Genomic DNA, 18,485 nt, shown 5'->3' on the forward strand with positions numbered 1-18,485 from the left:
AGAAAAACCATGTGACAAAATTCAACATCCATTCATAAAAGCTCTCAGCAAAGTTTTCACAGAGGGAACATATCTTGACATAAAAGCCATTTATGACAAACCCACAGCTAACATTATACTTAATGGTGAAAAGCTGAAAGCTTTTTCTCTAAAATCAGGAACAAGACAAGGATGCTCACTCTCACTATTTATATTTAACATAGTTTTGGTAGCCCTAGTCACAGCAATCATATGAGAAAAAGTAATAAAAGACATTCAAATTGGAAAGGAAGAAGTAAAATTGTTATTATTTGCAGACAACATGGTACTATATATAGAAAACCCTGAAGTCTCCACTTCAAAACTATTAGAACTAATAAAGGAAGTCAGTAAAGTTGTAGGATACAAGATTAATATACAAAAATGTGCTGCTTTCTTATACACTAAAAATGAACTAGCAGAAAGAGAATGCAAAAAAATCCTACTTATAAACACATCAAAAAGAATAAAATGTTTATACACAGTGTTAGAGATGTTCTAATTTCATTCTTTTCTTATAACTGTCCAGTGTTCTCAGAAGCACTTGTTTAAGAGAGTGTCTTTTCTCCATTGTATATTCTTGCCCCCTTTGTCATAGATTAATTGACCTTAAGTGTGTGGGTTTATTTCTGAGTTCTCTATTCTGTTCTATTGATCTATGTGTCTGTTTTTGTGCCAGTACCATACTGTTTTGATTAATGTAACTTGCTAGTATAGCCTGAAATCAGGGAACATGATTTCTCCAGCTCTGTTCTTCTTTCTCAAGATTATTTTGGCTATTCGGGGTCTTTTGTGTTTCCATACCAATTTTTAAATTATTTGTTCTCATTCTGTGAAAAATGCCATTGGTATTTTGATAGGAATTGCATTGAATCTGTGGATTGTCTTGGGTAGTATGGTCACTTTAACAATATTAATTCTTCTAATCCAAGAACATAGTATATCTTTCCATCTGTTTGTGTCATCTTCAATTTCTTTCATCAGTGTCTTATAGTTTTCCAAGTAAAGGTCTTTTACCACCATATACAAAAATAAACTGAACATGGATGAAAGACCTAAATGTAAGACCAGAAACCATAAAAATCATAGAGAAAAATATAGGCAAAACACTCTTTGACATAAATTGCAGCAATATTTTTTTGATCTGTCTCCTAAAGCAAAGGAAATAAAAGCAAAGATAAATAAATAAATTAAACAAAATAAACTAATTAAATTTAAAAAGCTTTTGCACAGCAAAGGAAACTATCGACAAAATGAAAAGACAACCGACTGAATGGGAGAAAATATGTGCAAACTAAATGACTGATAAGGGATTAATATCCACCGTATATAAACAGCTCATACAACTCAACATCAAAAGAACAAACAACCCAGTTAAAAAATGGGCAGAATGACTGAATAGACATTTTTCCAAAGAGGAAATGCAGATGGTCAACAAACACATGAAAAGATGCCCAACATCACTAATTGTCTCGGAAATGCAAATCAAAACCACAATGAGATATCACCTTACATTTGTCAGAATGGCTATCATCAAAAAGAACACAAATAAAAAGTGTTGGTGAGGATGTGGAGAAAAGTGAACCCTCCCATACTGTTGGTGGGAATGTAAATTGGTACGCTACTGTGGAAAACAGTATGGAGGTTCCTCAAAAAACTAAAAATAGAACTAACATAAGATCCAGCAATTCCACTCCTTGGTATAAATCTGAAAAAAACAAAAACACTAATTTGAAAAGATTAATGGACCCCAATGTTCATAGCAGCATTATTTACAATTGCCAAGATATAATAGATATACACAAAATGTATTTTATACACATATACAGACACAGACACACAGACACACAGACGCATACACACACACACACACACACACACACACATAATGGAATACTACTCAGCTATAAAAAAGAATGAAATTTTACCATTTGCAACAACATGGATGAACTTGGAGGGTATTATGTGAAGTGAAATAAGTCAGACAGAGAAAGACAAATACTGTATATATCACTTATACAGGGAATCTAAAAAAATACAACAAACTAGTGAATACCACAAAAAAGCAGCAGACTCACAGATATAGAAAACAAACTAGTGGTTACCAGTAGTCAAGGGAAGGGGGAGAGGCAATAAACAGGTAGCAGATTAAGAGGTACAAACTATTATGTATAAAAGAAACTACAAGGATATACTATACAACACAGGGAATATAGCCAATATTTTACAATAACTATAAATGCAGTATAACCTTTAAAAAGTGTGAATCACTATATTGTATGCCTGTAACTTATATAACATTGTAATCAACTATACTTCAATCTAAAAAAAAGATATTGCCAAAAAAGGAATAAAATACTTAGGAATAAACTTAACTAAGGAGGTGAAAGACTAATACTCTGAAAACTACAAGACACTAATGAAGGAAATTGAAGATGACAGAAATAAATGGAAGAATATCCTGTGTTCGTGGACTGGAAAAAACTAGTATTGTTAAAATGGCCTTACTACCTAAAGCAATGTACAGATTCAATGCAATCCCTATCAAAATACCCATGTCATTTTGCACAGAACTAGAGCAAATAATCCTAAAATTTGTATGGAACCACAAAAGATCTCAATTAGCCAAAGCAATCTTGAGAAAAAAGGAATAAAGCTGGAGTTATCCTATTCCCTGACTTGAGACTACCATGAAAAGCTAAGCAATCAAAAAAGTATGGTACTGGCACAAAAACAGACACATATATCAATGGAAAAGAATAGAGAGCCCAGAAATAAATCCTACACTACTATGGTCAATTAATCTACAAAAAGGAGGCAAGAATATACAATGGGGAAAAGATAGTTTCTTCAATATATGGTATTGGAAAAACTGGACAGATACATGCCAAAGAATAAAAGTGGACTACCTTCTTACACCATATACAAAAATAAACTCAAAATGGATTAAAGACCTGAATATAAGACTGGAAACCATAAAATTCCTAGAAGGAAACATAGAAAATGCACTCTTTGACTAAGTCTTAGCAATAACTTTTTTGTATCTATCTCCTCAGGCAAGGGAAACAAAAGCAAAAATAAACAAATGGAACCTAATTAAACTTAAAAGCTTTTGCATCAACAACACTAAAAGGACAACCTACTAAATGGGAGAAGATATTTGCATATGATATTCTGATAAGGGGTTAATATCCAAAATATATAAAGACATCATACAATTACATATCAAAAATCCAAATAACTCAAAGAAAAAAATGAGCAGAAGACTTATTTAAATAGACATTTTTCCAAAGAAGCCATACTGTTGGCCGACAGGCACATGAAAAGATGCTCAACATCACTGTTATCAGAGAAATTTAAATCAAAATCACAAGGAGGTATCACCTCACACATGTCAGAATGGCTCTTTTCAAAAAGACCACAAATAACAAATGTTGGCAAGGATGTGGAGAAAGAGGAACCCTTGTACACTGTGGGTGGGAATGTAAATTGGTGCAGCCACTGTGGAAAGCAGTAGGGAGGGTGCTCAGAAAACTAAAAATAGAACTACCATATGATCCAATAATTCCACTCCTTGGTATATATATCTGAAGAAAACAAAAACACTAATTCGAAAAGATGCATGTGCCCCAACATTCACTACAGCATTATTTACGATAGCCAAGATATGGAAACCACCTAAGTGTCCATCAACAGATGAATGGATAAAGAAGATGTGGCATATATATATATACAATGAAATATTACTCAGCCATAAAAAAGAATGAAATTTTGCCATTTTTAACAACATGGATGGACCTGGAGAGATTATGCTTAGCAAAGTAAGTCAGACACAGAAAGACAAATACTGTATTTTTTCACTTATATGTAGAATCCAAAAAATAAAACAAACAAATGAATTTTAAAAAGAAAAACGATTCCTAGATACCAAGAACAAAGTAGTGGTTACTATTGAGGAGAGGGGTGGTGGAAGGGTTACATAGGAGAAGGGGATTAAGAGGTATAAACTACTAGATATAAAATAAATAAAATACAGGATATAATGTACAGCATAGGGAATATAACCAGTATTTTATGATAACTTTAAATAGAGTATAATCTATAAAAATATTGAACCACTATGTCATACATCTGAAATTAACATTATAAATCAACTATACTTCAAGAAAAACATATTAAAACAGAAAAAAACAAGCGATCAATAAATGCTGAATTGGCAACAGATTGAATCAAGCAGCCACTCCTAAGAAAAACTTTAAAATAATAGACACATGAATGAATACAACAGAATAAAGGGCCTTTAATTAGATCTAAGCATTATGGGAGTATAATATACAGAGAGGTATTTTCATTCAGTGGTCAAAAGATAATTAACTTAGTAAATGTTGTTGATAGAAGCAGAAATCCATTTCGAAGAAAGTTGAACTCACGTCATAACCAGATATAAACTCCAGGTGTATTAAAGATAAGAAAATATAACAATAATTTTAGAAGAACATTTTAGTAGGCTCTGTGTAACTGAGAATTTGAAAAACCTTTTTTTATTGGATTATAGTTGATGTTCAATATTATATCAGTTTCAGTTGTACAATATAGTGATTCAAAATTTTACAGATTATACTCCATTTAAGGTTATCATAAAATATTTACTATATTCCCTGTGCTGTAAAATATATCCTTGTAGCTTATTTATTTTATGAAAAATCTTTTCAATCAAAAAAGTAAAACCAATGGTATAAAGATATACATTGATAGAAACATTTTTTATTACAAAACACCATATAAACATAGTTTACAATTAAATGACTGGCAAATGATTGTAAAACATATGATAAGTGAAAGATTACTATATAGAATATTGTAGAAAGCACATTAAAACCAACAACATAAAGAGAAATAACCAAAATGGGCAAAAGGTATAAATAGGCAAATTAGAGGAGAGCACAAATGTATGAAGAGCAGCTAAATGTCATAGAGAGAGAAATGTAAGGTAAGTTTAAATCATTCCTCACTCACCAAACTGGCAATTCAGATAAAAAGGATACACTCAAACTTTGCTGCGGGGCGGGGGGTGGGGGAGAATTTGAATTATCACAGCCTTTTTGAAAATCATCCTGTAAATCTCAATGAAAATTTTTTTAATGTATAATGTTTGATTTAATAATCTCATTCTTGGAAATCTATCCCATAGAAATAAAAGCACCAATACAAAAAGATGTTTATAATGGTCCCAAACTATAAACAAAGTAAGTTCTAATCAACAGGAAAATGACTAAATAAACTGGAGTGTATATGTATTGTGGAATATTATCAAGGCATGAAAAAGATTTAGAGGGTTCTCATGATATATTGCTAAGTGAAAAAAGATTTTGAGAAACGTATATAATATGATTCTAGTCTGTAAAAAAACCAATAATCATAAACATGTACTTTCATATGCATATATAAGCAAGAAAAGCATAGAAGAAAATTTAAATTTTACAATGATACTACATTATATACATCATCAAAAAGAGTTTTTTTACTGTGAAAAAGTTCAAAGCTATAAAATATGAAAAAATGGCTCTTCCTCAAATGCTTTGCAGCCTGCTTACATTACAGAAGTGAAAATTTAATCTACACAGAATGAAAGCTACTTCTCTGTGTAATCATGAGACTAATCCATGTTTAATTTATAAATAAATAAATAATAGTATAATGACAAAATGCTCTAAATAGAACTTTAACAATTTGATATTGCTTTTGTCAATTGAACATGTTTGTAAACATTGGAACTAGGAAATCCCATGAAAGAAAAAATCTTATGGCAATATTTTAAATATGTAAACTGAATATGAAGGATTAACATCCAGAACAATAAAATAATCATTCTGGCATACTTTTTGTTATTTCCTACACATTTTGCTTATTGCTAAATGTTATATTCTATTTTAAGGAAATTATTTATTATAAAAATTTACAAATAATCAATTCTATTATTTTTTATAACCTCTCATAAAAGTAATTACACATGTGTTAAGTTATAGGACATCTACAGATGAGTACCGTGAGGGGAATTCTAGTTATATGCCAAAGTACTTTCCTATCTGACTCCTGGAATTATGATCTCAGTAAGAACTGAAGTATAATAGTGATACCAAACTGTGAAGGGAATCAGCAGATCAGTTTACTATAAATAGATCATGATTATATAAAATATGCATTTCTCTGTTGTTTGTGTCTCCCCCAAATTTCCTATGGTGAACCCCTAACCCCCAATGTTATAGTATTAGGAAGTGGGGCCTTTGGGAGGTAATTAGGCTGAGATGATGTCATGAAAGTGGAGCTCCCATGATGGAATTAGTGTTCTTATTCGAAAAGAAATTGACATGAGAGCTTACTCTCACCAGATGAGGATACAGTGAGAAGGTGGCCGTCACTGAGAACCAAATCTACCAGCACTTTTATCTTTGGCTTCCCAGCCTCTAGAATTGTGAGGAATAAATATCTGCTGCTTAAACACCCAGTATATTGTTATCACAGTCCAAGCTGACAAAGACACTAGATTTATTGGTGAAATAAATCTGTATTTTTAATTTCAATGCATTTGTCTTCAGAAACTATTACAAATAATAATTTCTTGAATGTAAGCTGGCAGCTACCAGTTTTTAAAATTCATTATATGCAGCACTAACAGAACCAGGCCCTGCAGAGGAGACTGCATACTAGTTATCATTCTGTCTTATTTTTATTTTAACAATAAGAGTGCCCCTTTTTAATATTAAACATTTGTTCTGATTAAACACTCCATTTCTGCTGACTCATAACAGACACTGGCCTGGTATTGTTTATTAACTTTCCTATGAATATATTGTTTATAGCAGGTGTCTGATTAACATAACTGGTCGCTGAAGCTTCATTGTTGGCTACATAAGAGAGTAGATTTGCCTGGTAGTAGTAGGTCCAGCTCCTTTATCACCTCATGCATTTGAATCGTAATCAGATTTAATCCCCTCCTAACTTTCCCTTTTGTTGGGTGACTCACACTTGGCTGGCTATGCACACGTGTCCTAAGTTCACCAGATCAGTGCAGAAAACTATTTGAATATGCCTGATACAGACTACTCATGAATAAGAAATTGTAACCTGAATATTATTAAAGGATCTCCACCAACTTGCCTGGAGAAGAGTTTTGGAAAGTTCTAAGAGGAGCAGATTTTTTCTGAAGGGTAACTTTCCTTCATGGCCCCAACACAAGATATAGGGTAACTAAATCATCTACTTTTTATCATCTCTAGGACTATATGGGCATATGCTACCTTTTTTTTTTTTTTTCTACTCCACTTATTTTAGAGGAAAGTAGGGAAGATTTTCTTTTCATGTCTCTCACCTTAGTATTGGCATATGTCCTTCATTCTGCTGTGGCTGGTGATACCATATCTACCCTCTTTTCTGTATACAAGGTTCTATCCTATGAACTGGATCATTGCAGTGAACAAGAAAGATAAGAACCCTGCCATGTTGAAATCAACAGGCAGTTGGAGGAGACAGACCATGAACAAACAAATATGTGTGTAATAAAATATCAGTTAGTGATAAGTGGAATGAAGAAAACTAAATATTAAAGAGATGGAAGAGGATAGAGGGCAGAGGACAGAGGGAGGAGAGTGGGATGTTTCAGAGAGGAAAACCAGGAAAGGCCATTCTGAGCAAATGATGTTTGAGCGGATGTGAGTCAAACTCTTGCAAAGTGATCCATGAGGAAAGAAAATTCTAAATAGAAGAAATAGCAAGTGCAAAAATTTCGTGTATTCAAAAACGTAGAAGGCATCAGCCTGACTGAAGTAGAGTAAGCAAGAGGGAGAGTGATAGGACCTGGGGTTAGAAAGGTAGAAAATGTCTCACTTCTTGGGTGTTTGAAGTTTATTCTACATGTGATAGGAAGGAACTGGAGAACTTTTAAATTTTATTTTTAAGTATTTCAGACATGTAAAAAAGAAATAAAGGAAGAAAATGAGCACTGTGTACCCAGCATCTGCTGTAAGAAACATTACAAGACTAAAGAAAGTACTTCAAAATAAGCCTATTAAAGCAAGATGACTAAACTCTAAAGATCTGCTGTAGTATTTTGTACCTATATTCAACAGTACTGTATTGTGCACTTAAAAATTTGTTAGTAGAACAGATCTCATGGAAAGTGTTCTTACTACAACAATGTAAAATAAAATTTAAAAAAGGAAATAATTCTAACAAAAATTTATAAGATCTTTAGGGAGAAAAATTAAGAAAACCACTGAAAAACATAAAATATGTAAATACAAAGTATATGATGTAAAACTACATAATTTTATAATTTGTACAGAATATATAAAATATAAAGACAACCTATTGAAGAGAAGGATTTAATATCAAAAAGAAGTCAATTCTCTATAAATTATCTCAATATTAACTGCATTTTTAATGCAATGAAAAAGATTCATTCCCACATTTTTTTTTTTATAAATTTATTTTTTTGGCTGCATTAGGTCTTCCTTGCTATGCGCGGGCTTTCTCTAGTTGCGGCGAGCAGGGCTACTCTTTGTTGCGTTGCATGGATTTCTCATTGCTATGGCTTCTCTTTGTGCAGAGCACAGGCTCTAGGCATGTGGGCTTCAGTAGCCGTGGCTCATGGGCTCTAGAGGGCAGGCTCAGTAGTTGTGGCGCACGGGCTAGTTGTTCCGTGGCATGTGGGATTTTCCCGGACCTGGGATTGAACACGTGTCCCCTGCATTGGTAGGCAGATTCTTTTTTTTTTTAAATTAATTAATTAATTTAATTTTTGGCTGCATTGGGTCTTCGTTTCTGCGCGCGGGCTTTCTCTAGTTGCGGTGAGCAGGGGCTAACTCTTTGTTGCAGTGCGGGGGCTTCTGATTGCGGTGGTTTCTCTTGTTGCAGAGCACGGGCTGTAGGCACGAGGGCTTCAGTAGTTGTGGCATGTGGGCTCAGTAGTTGTGGCTCATGGGCTCTAGAGCGCAGGCTCAGTAGTTGTGGTGCACGGGCTTAGTTGCTCGGTGGCATGTGGGATCTTCCCGGATCAGGGCTCAAACCCGTGTCCCCTGCATTGGCAGGCAGATTCTTAACCACTGTGCCACCAGGTAAGTCCCCATTCCCACATTTATAAATAGTGAAAAAATTCAAGAAGTTCCAAAGCAAAAAAAAAAAATAAAAAAGTGGTAGAACTTCTCCTGACAGGTATGGCTCATTACAAAGCTATACCAATTGGGGTGCTAGTGTAGGCATATACTAAGAGATAAAAGAAATAGAAATGAATATCCAGAAACAGACCCAGATTTAGTTGGAAATTTGACATCTGGTAGAAGCAGTGTATCATCCCCCTTACCTTTTTCTCGATTTCTTTCACTCCAGACCCATAACCTTATATGGAGCTCAGACTTAGCTGTGCTGGAGAGCTCTCCCTTTATGCAAAAATCTCATTATTTCACCAGCAGTTTCCAGAGAAGTTTCATCTGGGCTAAATTCGGCAGCATTTCTGACTGTGAGATTATTAAGATGGAGGTTTTAGTTTCACATTTGGCTTTTTAAATGCTAGATTCTTGCTCTGTACCAATGTTAGCCTCTCTTCTCTGTAACTGACTGAGGTTCCCTGACATGCCCAGACTCCTTATAAAGCTGTTTCTTCTTTGGTGGGAAAGAAAAAGAGAAGTAGTCATTATTCTGAATTTGCTGTCTTCCTTTACCATTCATGTTTTTATGCTTTTACTGCATATATATGTGCTCTCAAACAATATAAAATATCATTTTGAATACCTACAAGTTTTACATAAATTATGTGTCCCTTTGAAACTTTTTCTTTTCTCATAATTCTTTTTACAAATATTTATCCATGTTGATACATGCAGCACTAGCCCACTATTTGAGTGGTGTTTATTATATATTTCACTGATTCTTTTTATATGTCTGAAGTACTTGAGAATATGTCTTAAAAAGAAGAATGGTATAGGAGGTAAAGAAGGAAGTAGACATGGCAAATAGACTCCATATTTTGAGGAGTTTCTTATAAAGGAGAGCAAAGAAATGGAATGATAATTGAAGAAGAGCAATAGATTATGTGACATCTAGGGAGGGTGTTTGTAAGATGGCAAATTTCTCGGCACGTTTGTATGCTCTTGAGATACAGTCCAGGAGAGCAGAAGTAAATAATAGAGGTGAGACAGGAAATAATCTGGAGTAAAGAAAGTGAAGACAGTAATAAAATCCTTGAGTAAGTCAGAGACAACAGGAGACTGTGGTCAAGAAGGGATGAACAGGGAAAGTTCATCCATTGCAGGAGGAAGAAAAGCAGGTTCTGAGGCTGAAGATGCTGAAAGGTTGATAGATTGGGAGGTAGGAAGATAAAATAATCTTTTCTAATTGTGTCTGCTATATCAGTTTTATTAGAGATAAGGTCATCAACAGAAAGGAGGAAGATGAGATATTTAGTTTGAGGAGGGCCAAGATCATGTGGAATATTAATTGGGGAGAGGAAGAGACTGAATTAACTTGAAAAGTGGAATAAAATTGCCTGGCTATTGTGAGGGTCCACTTGACATTTGTGATCAGAAATTAAAAGTGAAATAAATCAGCCTAGTTATGATTTTTCTCCAGCCATGTCAGGTTTATCTACATGAACTAGGCAGAAAGTTGGTTTTATCAGAGTCAGCCTGTTGGAAAATAAGTCTGAGGAGGGTGAGGAGGTTAAAAATGTATGCAGGGGTACCACGGAATGAATCTAAGCTCAGTAAGGAGAAAGGTAAAAAATCTCAGGGGTTATGAATACTGTAAATATAGTAAAGTTAATGGATTGAATATCCCCATGGGGTTGCAGATTTATTGAAAGGGGAGAAGAGCCAAAAAAATATGAGGAGGGGATCGGAGGGTAATAGGCTGAAAAGAAAGATGAAAGATATTACTGGTAATGAAAAAATCTAGTTACAACCTAGGAAGTATTATAATTAAGTCGCTTTCGGAATACAATCATTAGAAATGAAGGCCCTAGAAAATGAGAGCTCGAGATGCAGCGAAAACTGTTATCGGCAAGCACCTTGAGAAGACTGAGAACACAAAACAGCTGGAAGTAAATAGAAAAATAAAAATTCCTTAAGGTACTCCAAATGCTACATCCTGTAAATTTTATGTTAAGGAGCTAGTTATCATCTGCAGACTAACCATTTAGAATATGGTAGTTGGTAATATACCTCTTTGTCTTTCACTGTAACCAAAACACCATGAAGAACATAGTATTAGGAGTGTTCCAAACAATTGGTTTTAGGTATCCACAGAAAATACGAAGGCATGGAGTCAGCAAGAGGTATGCAGTAGTTATACTAGCAATCATCTCATCCCTGAAAAGCAGTCCTACTCCTTATTCTGTACAATAATTAGAATTGTTTTTCCAAGGGCAGATTAAGCAGATTAAGATTTACCTGCTAGAAACTATTTAGCTCATAGGGGGCATTAATGCAAGACAGGGGTTCTCATTCTCTTCCTGGCTCCAACAGCCCAAGGGTGAGGCTCACCGCATGGCACAGGCACAGAGACCGAACTGCCATGGTGTTCCAGAGCTCTAGAGATGGTTCCATCTTCTCTCTCCTCGACAAAGTCTTTGGAATACCAGCAAGTGAAAGTTACATTATAGGAATTATCTTTTAATCCATTCAAATTTATTTCTTACTTTAAAAGTCCGGGTACATTATCTTTCTTAGAATCCAAAGATTTGGAATTCACTTTACAACTTATTTAAATACATGAATATGTTATGAGACCTTGGCTAAGAGCCCCTAGTTTAAGTGATTGTTTAATATTCAATGTAAATCTCAGTGCTAGAAAATATGGACAATAAATTGTAGGTGTAGGCTCAATTTTGTGTCTTCTCTGATTGGTACTATGAATTAAACTCCATAAAAAAATAAAAAGAAAGAGAAGGTTATGATATCTGCCTTTCTTATAGACAGTTATTAGTACTGCTGGGAGTTACTGACTATAATGCACATGCTATACTAATGTGCTTACATGGGTGTTCCTATTTTTACCTCAAAGGATTATAAGTGCATTTAAGGATGTATATGAAAATCAAGTCCTCTATATCCAAACCACTAAACATCAGCTAAAAAGATGTCTAGTCCCTCATCATGCTAAAAAAATATATAAGCATTAGTAGATAAAGAATCACTGGCAGAAATCCTTCTAAAGAATAGAAACCCAACATCTTTACGGTAGGAAAATGAGATATTTACATTAAGATTCCTAAGAAACTATGCTCTAAAAGAAGCTTATTCTATAAACATCTCCTTGCACAACAGGCCAACATGACTCTGATTTTTAAAAAACACTTCTGTTGACTTCAGTGTGGTAACAGTCACAGAATTTTAAATTTTGGAAACAGAAATACCAAAATGAAACTCTCATGGGCTTGTACCTGAAGAGATAATCTTTAAGGAAACAATCCTGTAGCATTAACTTCTGGCTTCTATGCTGCCAAACTGGCAGCATCCTGCAAGAGGCTTGTTTTTATGAATCTGAATCACAAGCTTTCATTTCAATACCACTTATAACTTAGATCAGCATGATAGACTTCACAGCATAGAAGTGTCATGGTGCCTTATTGAGCAGAGCATAATTCCTTTAAAAAGCTTGACTCAGGAATGCTAGAAAATGTTCATTCCTAAAGGTGACTTAAGAAGTGAATTGAGAACTGTAAAACTTATTTGACCGTAAAGGTCTGAGAACTACTTTAAGCCCTTTGGACATTTTCACTTCACTGTGGGAATTAACAGGACTCTGGATCAAGTGAAATGTCAGAAGAAATAAAGCTCTTTAATGCAGTGTTTATGACGTTGGAATAATTATACCGTATCATAAAATTTTGCATTTCGTAAGAATTTCTGATGAAATATTTCATATTAACATTTATTTCATTTATCAGAGACTTCCAGAGCAAAGTTGTTCTCACCAAGGAGTTTATATTCCTGATCTTATAGTAATTCAATCACATAAAACAAAGACTTGCTAGTGGATCTCCGCGTGTTAGGAATACTGGGTGTGTAATCTTAATAAACAGTGATCTAACAAAAGAAGCCTAAAGCCTTGCTCTCTAACAGACTTATGAAAGTAATTATACCTTTACTGAAGTTACACCACTCTCAAACCCCTGCTGTTCCTGCTGTTTCTTAAAGATGGTTATTTTCTACTTAAAGAAAACAGACAGGCTTTAGAAGAATAGCTGGTGTTAAGTAATATTACACAATTTAATCAGATTCTCTGTGCAGCTTATATAACAATGGTACAACTATTTCAACCCAAATAATAAAAGACTCAAAGTTTTAAAGAAACCCAGAATGGCTAATTAGGGTAACCTAGTAATCAGAGTAACAACTCACGTGACTGTAGGATAGAAAAGAAGGGAAAGGGGAAAGTCTTCCACAGGCAATGACCATTCCCAGGGCATATCATTAGCATAGGCTTTCACAGGCTTTGCACAGCCATGGATAGGGTGAAAAAAGGCATTAACAGTGTTAAATAATGTAAGATGAGACAAAATGTCAAGAACTATCTTTTAAAAGTGTTAGAGGAGAAAGCAGGCAGAATTTTAGGAGCAGCTGCTTGGATTAGGTAGCTGAAGCAAGGTGAGGAGAGTCAGACCTTTCAGGGTTGCTCTTTGCCCCTAGGGTTTGGTCTCTAGTTTATTCAGGGGTATTCAAGCTCTAGGGAAAAGTGTTTAAATAGCTCCTACTGTCACAAACTGATTTATATCCAAAATCTAATTTGCATTGTGCATTTGGAAACATCCATTTTCAATAGGCAGATGACAGGTGAATAAGGGACTTAAAACAAGAAGAATCCTATAGGGAAAAGCAACCCCTATCAACTAGATCTCAGTGAATGATGTGGCATCTTTTAGTCAGCAGTTTTAGTAACAACGTGCCCTCTCCAGGTACCCACCCAGCAGACACGTCTCCTCTATTCAGTGTTACCAGCAACCCTGTAAATTTTAATTTGCTTTGCACACAATCCCTTATGCATTAAACCTTTGTCTTTTTTTTATCTAGTTAACTCATCCTACAACGATTGACTAAGTCTTAAATACACTCTATAACTTTCCCTGATTTCCAAACTTAAGACATAATTAATATCTGTCTCATCTAAGCACCTGATACATGTGTGAATGTATAAGCATTTACAACATTGTATTTATCTGGTTATATATGTGCATGTCCCTCCAGTTATGGAGACTCTGAAACCTCTGAACCACATTACATTTCATAGCACATATTAAGTGCTTAGAAGATCTTTGTTGAATATATTTGCAACAACAATTTTATCAAAAAAGATTCTGGATTGTCTCAGCCAAAGAAGACATCCATATAATATGCTCTAATGCATTGCCTTTCTCGTTATGACTTATACCAGAAATTATCCATCAGAGAAGAGGAAGTGCTTGTACCTTTCACACGGCTGAAAGCATTAGAGAATATCGGTTAAAATACCAGGGGAAAAAAAGTGGCATCCTGTTACACAGGGTTACACTACACCACTGACAAAACCTTTATATCTTTGTAATGCACAGAAAGAGTCTGTAGATTCACGGGACCTTAGCAGTAAACCCTCAGAGCAGGTGGGACAAACATCAAACACTTCTCAAGCTATCCAGTGTTGCATAACAAAATACTTAAATCCTGCTAAAAAACTTCACGGCAGTACAATTCATTGGACTCATTGGTGAAGTGGAGATGATAGTAGAAAGACTATTCCTGTTGTTCAGTCATCAGCATGGGTGCCAGACTTTCCTAATATTGACCACATGCCTAAATCATCTTTATTTCTTCATTTCTGATAAGTAGATTTTGTGCTAGGAATTATACTCATTTAGCCTCCTCCACATTTTTGAGCATTTTGTCCTCCTCTAGTGAATAAACGTAGACCTATACGTCATGAGCTCTACTGAACTGGATCATGACAAGGATCTGAAGATCTGACCAATATCAATATGTCTAAAATGAGAATCATTTTCTCCACATAACAAGCCATCAAAGGAAGCTAAATTGATTTGAAGAGGTAAGAAAAAATCAACACCCATTTGCATTAACAGTATACATAACACACTTGATAAGAGATAAATGAGCAGATATTTCAGATCAGTGGGACAGGATGTGCCACATGTTACATAGCCCTCCATCATTATCTGGCCACAACCTCATAAAAAGACAATGAAAAGCCAAACTGACTGAAATTAAAGCTTGATGGATGGAGGTTAGAAATAAAAATTAACTCCTTATAGAGAAACAGTGAGTTCATGGATTGAGATTTGTACCAGCAACATAAATACATAGTGTGATCACATTTTTATTATATATAAAAAAAAAGAAGACAGATTGCCAGACACTTTCCCCAAATGGTTATGGTGACACTAAGAGATCTTTAAAAGACCTGACTACCTGCTGCAGTTGACCTCTAGTCATTCTGAATCATAAAACTGTCAGTATTTTTCATCTTTGCTTTTAGTATGCATTTTCAAAATGATTTATGATAAGAATGTGTTAAATTTATTTTTTATTTTATTTTTTATTATTTATTTATTTACTTATTTTTGGCTATGTTGGGTCTTATTACGGCACACAGGCTTTCTCTAGTTGTGGAGAGCGGGGGCTCAGTAGTTGTGGCTCACAGGCTCTAGAGCGCAGGCTGAGTAGTTGTGGTGCATGGCCTTAGTTGCTCCGCGGCAGGTGGCATCTTCCTGGACCAGGGATAGAACCCATGTCCCATGCATTGGCAGGCAGATTCTTAACATCTGTGCCACCAGGGAAGTCCTTTCTTTTTTAGAAGTAATTTAAAATAAGGCTTTTGTAACATGTTACCTCTGATAATTCTGCGTTATTTTTTTTTAATGTTTATTTATTTATTTATTTTCTTATTAGTCATCCATTTTATACACATCAGTGTATACATGTCAATCCCAATCTCCCAATTCATCACACCACCATCCCCACCTTCCCCCCTTGGTGTCCATACGTTTTTTCTCTACGTCTGTGTCTCAATTTCTGCTCTGCAAACTGGTTCATCTGTACCATTTTCTACGTTCCACACATATGCATTAATATATGGTATTTGTTTTTCTCTTTCTGACTTACTTCACTCTGTATGACAGTCTCTAGATGAATCCACGTATCTACAATTGACACAATTTCATTCCTTTTTATGGCTCAGTAATATTCCATTGTATATATGTACCACAACTTCTTTATCTATTCATCTTGATGGGCATTTAGGTTGCTTCCATGTCCTGGCTATTGTAAACAGTGCTGCAATGAATATTGTGGTACATGTCTCTTTTTGAATTATGGTTTTCTCAGGGTATATGTCCAGTAGTGCGATTGCTGGGTCATATGGTAATTCTATTTTTAGTTCTTTAAGGAACCTCCATACTGTTCTCCATAGTGCCTGTATCAATTTACATTCCCACCAACAGTGCAAGAGGGTTCCCTTTTCTCCACACCCTCTCCAGCATTTGTTGTTTGTAGATTTTCTGATGATGCCCATTCTAACTGGTGTTGGGTGATACCTCATTGTAGTTTTGATTTGCATTTCTCTAATAAAGAGTGATGTTGAGCACCTTTTCATGTGCTCCTTGGCCATCTGTATGTCTTCTTTGGAGAAATGTCTATTTAGGTCTTCTGCCCATTTTTGGATTGGGCTTCTTGTTTTTTTAATATTAAGCTGCATGAGCTGTTTATATAATTTGGAGATTAATCCTTTGTCCGATGATTCATTTGCAAATATTTTCTCCCATTCTGAGGGTTGTCTTTTCGTCTTGTTTATAGTTTCCTTTGCTGTGCAAAAGCTTTTAAGTTTCATTAGGTCCCATTTGTTTATTTTTGTTTTTATTTCCATTACTCTAGGAGGTGGACCAAAAAAGATCTTGCTGTGATTTATGTCAAAGAGTGTTCTTCCTATGTTTTCCTCTAAGAGTTTTATAGTGTCCGGTCTTAATTTAGGTCTCTAATCCATTTTGAGTTTACTTTTGTGTACGGTGTTAGGGACTGTTCTAATTTCATTCTTTTACATGTGGCTGTCCAGTTTTCCCAGCACCACTTATTGAAGAGACTGTGTTTTCTCCACTGTATTTTTGCCTCCTTTGTCATAGATTAGTTGACCATAGGTGCGTGGGTTTATCTCTGGGCTTTCTATCCTGTTCCATTGATCTATATTTCTGTTTTTGTGCCAGTACCATATTGTCTTGATTACTGTAGCTTTGTAGTATAGTCTGAAGTCAAGGAGTCTGATTCCTCCAGCTCCGTTTTTTTCCCTCAAGACTGCTTTGGCTATTCAGGGTCTTTTGTGTCTCCATACAAATTTTAAGATTTTTTGTTCTAGTTCTGTAAAAAATGCCATTGGCAATTTGATAGGGATTGCACTGAATCTGTAGATTGCTTTGGGTAGTAGAATCGTTTTCACAATATTGATTCTCCCAATCCAAGAACATGGTATATCTCTCCATCTGTTGGTATCATCTTTAATATCTTTCATCAGTGTCTTATAGATTTCTGCATACAGGTCTTTTGTCTCCTTAGGTAGGTTTATTCCTAGGTATTTATTCTTTTTGTTGCAATGGTAAATGGGATTGTTTCCTTAATTTTCTTTCAGATTTTTCATCATTAGTGTATAGGAATGTAAGAGATTTCTGTGCATTAATTTTGTATCCTGCAACTTTACCAAATTCGTTGATTAGCTCTAGTAGTTTTCTGGTGGCATCTTTACGATTCTCTATGTATAGTATCATGTCATCTGCAAACAGTGACAGTTATACTTCTTCTTTTCCAACTTGTATTCCTTTCATTTCTTTTTCTTCCCTGATTGCCATGGCTAGGACTTCCAAAACTATGTTGAATAATAGTGGTGAGAGTGGACATCCTTGTCTTGTTCCTGATCTTAGAGAAAATGCTTTCAGTTTTTCACCGTTGAGAATGATGTTTGCTGTGGGTTTGTCATATATGGCCTTTATTATGTTGAAGTAGGTTCCCTCTATGCGCACCTTCTGGAGAGTTTTTATCATAAATGGGTGTTGAATTTTGTCAAAAGCTTTTTCTACATCAATTAAGATGATCATATGGTTTTTATTCTTCAATTTCTTAATACGGTGTATCACACTGATTGGTTTGCGTATATTGAAGATTCCTTGCATCTCTGGGATAAATCCCACTTGATCGTGGTGTATGATCCTTTTAATGTGTTGTTGGTTTCTGTTTGCTAGTATTTTGTTGAGGATTTTTGCATCTATATTCACCAGTGATATTGGTCTGTAATTTTCTTTTTTTGTAGTATCTTTGTCTAGTTTTGGTATCAAGGTGATGGTGGCCTCATAGAATGAGTTTGGGAGTGTTCCTTCCTCTGCAATTTTTTGGAAGAGTTTGAGAAGGATGGGTGTTAGCTCTTCTCTAAATGTTTGATAGAATTCA

At 34.9% G+C, this 18,485-nt stretch overlaps 1 protein-coding gene across 1 annotated transcript in view; it reads right to left on the reverse strand.

The window, feature by feature from the left end:
• The window catches only part of IQCM (IQ motif containing M), a 371,477-nt gene that overhangs the window by 181,281 nt on the left and 171,711 nt on the right, over positions 1-18,485 (reverse strand). The window lies entirely within an intron of this gene.

This window comes from Eschrichtius robustus, chromosome 4 (genome assembly GCF_028021215.1).
Source record: "Eschrichtius robustus isolate mEscRob2 chromosome 4, mEscRob2.pri, whole genome shotgun sequence".
Lineage (NCBI taxonomy): Eukaryota > Metazoa > Chordata > Mammalia > Artiodactyla > Eschrichtiidae > Eschrichtius > Eschrichtius robustus.